Below are 9,644 nucleotides of genomic sequence, written 5' to 3'. Positions count from 1 at the left end.
TACGAATTCCGAATTGCATGATATAAAATCGCAATTGCGAGTTACGAAATCCAAATTGCTTGATATAAAATCACAAGTGCAAGTTACGAATTCCGAATTGCTTGATATAAAATCGCAATTGTGAGTTACGAATTCCGACTTGCTTGATATAAAATCACAATTGTGAGTTACGAATTCCGACTTGCTTGATATAAAATCACAATTGCGAGTTATGAAGTCAGAATTGCGTGATAGAAAGTTGCAATTGCAAGTTACGAATTCTGAATTGCTTGATATAAAATCGCAATTGCGAGTTACGAATTCCGAATTGCTTGATATAAAATCGCAATTGTAAGTTACGAATTCCAAATTGCTTGATATAAAATCGCAATTGTGAGTTACAAATTCCGAATTGCTTGATATAAAGTCACAATTACGAGTTATGAAGTCAGAATTGTGTGATATAAAGTTGCAGTTGCGAGTTACGAAGTCTGAATTGCGTGATATAAAGTTGAAATTGTGAGTTACGAGTTCCAAATTGCGTGATATAAAATCGCAATTGCGAGTTACGAATTCCGAATTGCGTGATATAAAGTTGCAATTGCAAGTTATAAAGTCAGAATTGTGTGATATAAAGTCACAATGATCTTTTAAGTTGTTTCATTCCGTGGCAGAAACAAGCTTCCATACGTGATTGGGAATTTGAAAGCGAAAGTGAAAAGCGAGCGTGCGAGTTTATATACCGGTGTACAAGTTTCCTTACCGTGACATCCCTACTTGCTAGGCTGTTGCTTTGGTTTCTTCTGGGTGGCTGCTGCCGTGTTTGTTTAAATCACTAACCTTAAGCATGAGCATTAGTAATAGTTAAGCTGCTCTAGAAAACACCAATAATGACACATAGAATGTGTCCGAAAATCGCCCCCTAAACCCTCATTCATTATTTTCTACATTACTCCACTAATATAGTCCACTTGAGGGAGTGAATGAAAATGAGTGAGTGAATTTGGACACTGAGTGCACTGGAGGGGCTGGTACTTTTGCATAGTTTGTGCTTGCTGTTTAATAATCATTTGAAACTGAGCAAACCGGCAGCTCCACTAGTAATGGAAGGAATTTATACCTGTATGATATTACGCTTTAGCAACATTGGACCAGCAGTTTGGAAAATGGATGGATGGATGATTCAGCTGCGGGCGCTATTCATTCAGCGCACGACTCGCAGTGCATAATGGGTATTCTCTAGCTGTTGAGCGTACATCGGTTGTACACTCGTTATTGCGATGCATTGTGGGATTGAATGAGTGCACTCGATAACGTCCACTATGGTTTCAGACACTACAAATGGCTGTCCCCTCAATTAGTGCCCTATTTAAGGGTATAGGGGGTGATTTAGTTGAAGTGTGTCTTTTATTGTTCTTTCACTGTTGGAGTGATTGGCATCCGCATGTTAGGGAACTCATTTTCACATTATGATTTCATAATGTGTCCTGTGTTAATGACCTAAACGGATGTCTTCTTTTATCAGTTGTTACATTCGTAATTCACTTGCATGTGGCTCTCCAGTGATGCATTCATGTTGTACTATAAAGTTTTTACTACTGTTTTTGAAAGGGAAAGGGTTGATCCTCCTTGTGTTGAACTTGTTATTTTCTTTCTGCTGTAGGGCGTCGTTCTAGGCGTGGACCATTTTGCTGTTCAGATATTCATTTCCAGCAGCCAGATGTACAGGCATAGCAACACCAGTCTCCAAACACCATAACACTGCACATGTGAGGCCAACATCCAATAATGTATTGCTGCATTGTACAAAAATGCACCAAAATCCCCCAATTTTCTGAACCTGTTTTGTATTTTAAAATTGTCACTTGTCATTCAACTCTTTTTATACTAAATGACTTCTTGAATATGTTGCAAACAAACATGCTCATATATTCATAATACATATTCATATTTAATGGGTAATTTGTTTAGTGGACAGAGATGCTTAGAGATGAGAAAAACACAGCTCATGTGAGCAAAAACCCATCCAGACCCCAGCTGAATCTCTGCTTTGTGTTTCCCAGATGTGTATCACTCATTTGCTCATCCGTTTTCAAGTTTTCCGGTTTTAAGTGGATCTTCATTTGAAATATGTGGAGTGGATTTTATGCCCACAGGAATAGAAATTATCTTTGCACAGCATGTACCAGTAACCTGTAGAAAAAGATAAATTGATTGCAATTATAATATAAACCCGATTCCAAAAACGTTGGGACACTGTACAAATTGTGAATAAAAAAGGAATGCAATAATTTACAAATCTCATAAACTTGTATTTTATTCACAATAGAATATAGATAACATATCAAATGTTGAAAGTGAGACATTTTGATATGTCATGCCAAATATTGGCTCATTTTGGATTTCATGAGAGCTACATATTCCAAAAAAGTTGGGACAGGTAGCAATAAGAGGCCGGAAAAGTTAAATGTACATATAAGAACAGCTGGAGGACCAATTTGCAACTTATTGGGTCAACTGGCAACATGATTGGGTATAAAAAGAGCCTCTCAGAGTGGCAGTGTCTCTCAGGAGTCAAGATGGGCAGAGGATCACCAATTCCCCCAATGCTGCGGCGAAAAACAGTGGAGCAATATCAGAAAGGAGTTTCTCAGAGAAAAATCGCAAAGAGTTTGAAGTTGTCATCATCTACAGTGCATAATATAATCCAAAGATTCAGAGAATCTGGAACAATCTCTGTGCGTAAGGTGTCAAGACCAGAAAACCATACTGGATGCCTGTGATCTTCGGGCCCTTAGACGGCACTGCATCACATACAGGAATGCTACTGTAATGGAAATCACAACATGGGCTCAGGAATGCTTCCAGAAAACATTGTCGGTGAACACAATCCACCGTGCCATTCGCTGTTGCCAGCTAAAACTCTATAGGTCAAAAAAGAAGTCATATCTAAACATGATCCAAAAGCGCAGGTGTTTTCTCTGGGCCAAGGCTCATTTAAAATGGACTGTGGCAAAGTGGAAAACTGTTCTGTGGTCAGACGAATCAAAATTTGAAGTTCTTTTTGGAAAACTGGGACGCCATGTCATCCGGACTAAAGAGGACAAGGACAACCCAAGTTGTTATCAGCGCTCAGTTCAGAAGCCTGCATCTCTGATGGTATGGGGTTGCTTGAGTGCGTGTGGCATGGGCAGCTTACACATCTGGAAAGGCACCATCAATGCTGAAAGGTATATCCAAGTTCTAGAACAATATATGCTCCCATCCAGACGTCGTCTCTTTCAGGGAAGACCTTGCATTTTCCAACATGACAATGCCAGACCACATACTGCATCAATTACAACATCATGGCTGCGTAGAAGAAGGATCCGGGTACTAAAATGGCCAGCCTGCAGTCCAGAGCTTTCACCCATAGAAATCATTTGGTGCATCATAAAGAGGAAGATGCGACAAAGAAGACCTAAGACAGTTGAGCAACTAGAAGCCTGTATTAGACAAGAATGGGACAACTTTCCTATTCCTAAACTTGAGCAACTTGTCTCCTCAGTCCCCAAACGTTTGCAGACTGTTATAAAAAGAAGAGAGTATGCCACACAGTGGTAAACATGGCCCAACTTTTTTGAGATGTGTTGATGCCATGAAATTTAAAATCAACTTATTTTTCCCTTAAAATGATAAATTTTCTCAGTTTAAACATTTGATATGTCATCTATGTTGTATTCTGAATAAAATATTGAAATTTGAAACTTCCACATCATTGCATTCCTTTTTTATTCACAATTTGTACAGTGTCCCAACTTTTTTGGAATCGGGTTTGTATTATATACAGTGACTTTTTAAAGCGAGATATTATTAGATAGAGATAAAATTATTTAGAATAATAATATTATTATGCACCTGTTAGTGGGTGGGATATATTGGGCAGCAAGTGAACATTTTGTCCTCAAAGCAGGAAAAATGGGCAAGCGTAAGGATTTGAGTTTGACAAGGGCCAAATTGTGATGGCTAGATGACTGGGTCAGAGCATCTCCAAAACTGCAGCTCTTGTGGGGTGTTCCCGGTCTGCAGTGGACAGTATCTATCAAAAGTGCTCCAAGGAAGGAACAGTGGTGAACCTGCGACAGGGTCATGAGCTTTCTATTTATCAAAGAATCCTGAAAAAAAGTACACAACTGTTTTCAACATGATTAATAATCATAAATGTTTCTTGAACAGCATATCAGCATATTGGAATGATTTCTGAAGGATCATGTGACACTGAAGACTGAGTAATGATGCTGAAAATTCAGCTTTGATCACAGAATAAATTACATTTTACAATATGTTCAAATAGAAAACAGTTGTTTTAAATTGTAATAATATTTCACAATATTTCAGTTTTTTTAGATTTATTTTAAAAGGCAGTGTGTGTGTGTGTGTGTGTGTGTGTGTATATATATATATATATATATATATATATATATATACACTGTATATATACTGTATATATATGTATATAAAGGGCTTTCAGATCAAGCTAGAAAAGTTTTCCTAATGGCAGAATCAGCCATACATTAATTATAGCTGATTTGTTTTGAGCTGAAGCACGTCAGAGCAAGACGTCTTTAAACGAAAGTGATTCACATGGGTGGAGAGCATTTTACCCAGCATCCTTCACTCATGATGAATCACATAGTACATTAGTATGTCTTTAAACGACTTCACAAATGACATTAGGTGATGTCATTCACTAATGACTTCACAGGGCTGTTAAAAATATCTACGTAACATTATTTAACACATTCTAGTATGTTGATATTCAAATTGTGTTACAGGGCTGTTGCTTAGAAGTGCGATTGGGATTGTTATTGTGAATATGGGAATGTTCTGATGGCCGAGTGTAGAAGTGTAAAAAACATCCAAGAGCAGTTCCAGATGTGTTGGGAGGGGAGATGGAGGTCTCTCTAGGGAACTTATGGCCGGGGTCTCCATGATTTCAGCAGCTGCCTGTCCCGCCCTGATGTCACGATCTGAATATTCCACCCTTCAGCTGCCTGCATTTTGATTTCACATGCAACCACAAATGATTTGAATTGGTCAAAGAATCTGATCAAAACAAGATCATTATGATGTAATATTTGGGCTGGTAACAGAGTGCAACAGTCGGGTTCCAGACGTAAAAACAACTCATAAACCTTTAAAGACAGCCTTACTGTGAGCTACGATGATATTTGCCTTAGTTGAAGCCGTCAGCCGTTGTTAAACTTAACCCTCTATGCAACATCGTCATTTATAAATGATGCTATGAAAATTACAATTAAAATACAATAATAATGTTTTTTTTAGTAATATCATATGACATCTTCAGCCAATAAAATTAAAATCTATTTGCCATGTCCTTGACATTTTTGGCAACAAGGAATTGAAGAGGACATTAGCACGTTAGCTCACATTTTGTCATTTTAGACTAGAAAATGCATATAAATTCCATTTAAAAAAAATATCTTTGCGTAAATGACGAAGTAATACATATTTTCTGTGTAGCTGCACTATTGTTCAGTACTGGCATGCAGTATAATAGTCTTTTTGCCTGTGTTTTAGGTTGATGTTATTAAGTTTTATAGAAGACAGAGAGGAAAAGCTGCACCTTTTCCAGAAAGTATTGATGATAGTGACAGCAGTGCATCAGAAAATGAGGTCATAATAAGAAAGGAAGAAGTTGAGGATGGAGGAGGATAGATGCAGTGAGGGTGAGGGCAGAGATGAAGAATACAGGTGCTGGTCATATAATTAGAATATCATCAAAAAGTTGATTTATTTCACGAATTCCATTCAAAAAGTGAAACTTGTATATTATATTCATTCATTACACACAGACTGATATATTTCAAATGTTTATTTCTTTTAATTTTGATGATTATAACTGACAACTAAGGAAAATCCCAAATTCAGTATCTCAGAAAATTAGAATATTACTTAAGACCAATACAAAGAAAGGATTTTTAGAAATCTTGGCCAACTGAAAAGTATGAACATGAAAAGTATGAGCATGTACAGCACTCAATGCTTAGTTGGGGCTCCTTTTGCCTGAATTACTGCAGCAATGCGGCGTGGCATGGAGTCGATCAGTCTGTGGCACTGCTCAGGTGTTATAAGAGCCCAGGTTGCTCTGATAGTGGCCTTCAGCTCTTCTGCATGGTTGGGTCTGGCATATCGCATCTTCCTCTTCACAATACCCCACAGATTTTCTATGGGGTTAAGGTCAGGCGAGTTTGCTGGCCAATTAAGAACAGGGATACCATGGTCCTTAAACCAGGTACTGGTAGCTTTAGCACTGTGTGCAGGTGCCAAGTCCTGTTGGAAAATTAAATCTGCATCTCCATAAAGTTGGTCAGCAGCAGGAAGCATGAAGTGCTCTAAAACTTCCTGGTATACGGCTGCGTTGACCTTGGACCTCAGAAAACACAGTGGATCAACACCAGCAGATGACATGGCACCCCAAACCATCACTGACTGTGGAAACTTTACACTGGACCTCAAGCAACGTGGATTGTGTGCCTCTCCTCTCTTCCTCCAGACTCTGGGACCCTGATTTCCAAAGGAAATGCAAAATTTACTTTCATCACTCAGCAGCAGTCCAGTCCTTTTTGTCTTTAGCCCAGGCGAGACGCTTCTGACGCTGTCTGTTGTTCAAGAGTGGCTTGACACAAGGAATGCGACAGCTGAAACCCATGTCTTGCATACGTCTGTGCGTAGTGGTTCTTGAAGCACTGACTCCAGCTGCAGTCCACTCTTTGTGAATCTCCCCCACATTTTTGAATGGGTTTTGTTTCACAATCCTCTCCAGTGTGCGGTTATCCCTATTGCTTGTACACTTTTTTCTACCATATCTTTTCCTTCCCTTCGCCTCTCTATTAATGTGCTTGGACACAGAGCTCTGTGAACAGCCAGCCTCTTTTGCAATGACCTTTCGCGTCTTGCCCTCCTTGTGCAAGGTGTCAATGGTCGTCTTTTGGACAACTGTCAAGTCAGCAGTCTTCCCCATGATTGTGTAGCCTACAGAACTAGACTGAGAGACCATTTAAAGGCCTTTGCAGGTGTTTTGAGTTAATTAGCTGATTAGAGTGTGGCACCAGGTGTCTTCAATATTGAACCTTTTCACAATATTCTAATTTTCTGAGATACTGAATTTGGGATTTTCCTTAGTTGTCAGTTATAATCATCAAAATTAAAAGAAATAAACATTTGAAATATATCAGTCTGTGTGTAATGAAGGAATATAATATACAAGTTTCACTTTTTGAATGGAATTAGTGAAATAAATCAACTTTTTGATGATATTCTAATTATACGACCAGCACCTGTATAAGTCAGATTGTTGTGGGAGTCAGGAATTTGGGTACATTATCCTAGTTTGGAAGACATGATCCATACTAAAAAGAGAGGTCAGACGCCATTGCCTATTGGCCTCACTTCACTGACAAGCAGGGATGCTCCAAAAACGATGACTGAACAGGTCAAATCGAGTTATGCGTGTGGAAAGTGTCTTGTTGATTTTCACTTGTGCTACAATCATTGATTTGGTCTTCCAAGAAAGAAACAATGTTTTTAATTCTTTTTGAAACACTAAGACATTTTGTGTCAAGTTTTTGACATTTTCACATGTAAGCTCCAAATGAACACTAAGATATTTTCACTCCTTTTAAGATTTTCACTCCTTTTGTTGACGCATCTCTTTAGCCAAGCATTCACATAATGCATCTCATATCAGATCAATTGCACATGACTATCTTTGCTTAATGTTATGAACAGCAACTATGCTAATTATTCTCCATTTGTTTTTCCATTTTACCTCGGCCGTCCCGAGGTGACATTATTTGACGTAGTTGACGAGTTGGCGCTGTCTCTTCAAAAGTGTTGGTCATCTGAGGTCTTCTTAAGAGGCTGGATCCAAACTGAAGCTGATGTACTCTCTCATCAGCTTCAGTTTGGATCCAGCCTCTTAAGAAGACCTCAGATGACCAACACTTTTGAAGAGACAGCGCCAACTCGTCAACTACGTCAAATAATTATCACAATAAGTTAGGCTCCATTGTGTAACAAGCAAATTAAAATGATACACATTTATTATTCACAGTATGGAGAGAGGAAATAAAACATAGTTCATTAAGAGCATGACTCAAACATGCCATTGGGCTTATTCAAGTCCTCTTTTATTTTGTGAGTTATTTTTATCCATTCCGCATCTCCCACGTGTTTTAGCAAGGCAGTCTGTGTTGCAAGTTGGTGAATTAAGATACTTGCCAGGTTACGTGTCACTACTCTGCTTTATTGATTTATCCAGAATAAAACCTGGACACCGCCACACAAATGTGGCTTTTTGTTAATGACTGTCCTACAGGATTTAACACAAAGTAACAGCTCACTACCAGTTACAAAAGACAATGTAACAATGTAACAATTCTAGTTTTTTTTCATCAATTATCCTTTGACTATGTTCTGGCCCACCAACTAGTGGCAAATTTTTTTTTTGGCCCGATGCCAAACTTACTTGTTGACCCCTCACTCAAAAAAATGATTTTTTGATGCTGTTCACTTTATTTAAACAACTTATTTTGATTCAACACCATTTTATTAGTTTTCCGCTTCAAATTTAATTGCTTCATGTTAAATTGACTTGAAACGATTACTTTTTGATTTAACTTGATGTTTTCATATTAAAATAACATGTTTCAATCAAGTAAACTCAACCAGGACTCAATCAAACAGGACTTTCACTTCCCATCATGCTTTGCAAAGGGGCTGATTTGGGAGAGTAAATGTTGAAATAAAGTGTTATTTTAAGCAGTTTATAGCAACATGAGAAAATGGAAAGATTTTTTAATGTTTGCTGTTCTATTATGTTGGTATTTAAAAGTTTCTGTTATGTTAATAGTTTTTGGGGTTACCATTGTGGTGAAGTGTAGAACATGTGCTTGGGTTGAGGACCTGCTAACAACAATTAAAGTTGTTTTAATAATAAAAACAACTATTTTGGGCATGCCATAGATGGAATAAAATCATTTTCTGGCTAACACCTAACAATAAGAGTCTTTACAGAGTAAAGATTGTGTGAAAACTGTTCTTGAATGCATCCACTAAATAATCTAATCAATTAAACTGGATTACTTGTTTTAATTTCTGTTTGATATTAATTTTAGGATAATTAAACTTAATGGTTTTGGACAAAATTAAGAATGTTAACCTGATTCAACTAAATGGCATTGAGTTAACCTTATGTAATAAATTTAAATTAACTGAAATAAATAATGTTAATTAAATGCAACATAACCAAATTATGTGGAACCTGTTGACATAAAAAAATTAAGTAAATCCAACGTATCATTTTTTTGAGTGCTGCTTTAGGGTCTCTGAGGGTGTCGAAATGACTTCTGCAAGATATGTGGAGTTCATAACTGGCCATTTTCAGCTTTGGTATAAAAAGGAGGATAATGCCTTCTGAAATACAATGCACTATGCACTATCCCATGCTCCAAAAAACACCACAGCAATAAAACTGTTTGAAAATATATTTCTACAGCCACTGTAAATGTTTCTCTTTGTGAGGTTTGGTTAGAGGTGGCTGAAATGCAATTTTACACATAACTGCCAGCCTGCATAGAGAGGTTCTTGAGACTCCAGAGACA

The sequence above is a fragment of the Ctenopharyngodon idella genome, chromosome 22 (genome assembly GCF_019924925.1).
Source record: "Ctenopharyngodon idella isolate HZGC_01 chromosome 22, HZGC01, whole genome shotgun sequence".
Taxonomy (NCBI): domain Eukaryota; kingdom Metazoa; phylum Chordata; class Actinopteri; order Cypriniformes; family Xenocyprididae; genus Ctenopharyngodon; species Ctenopharyngodon idella.
Note: the sequence above shows the minus strand (reverse complement) of the source record.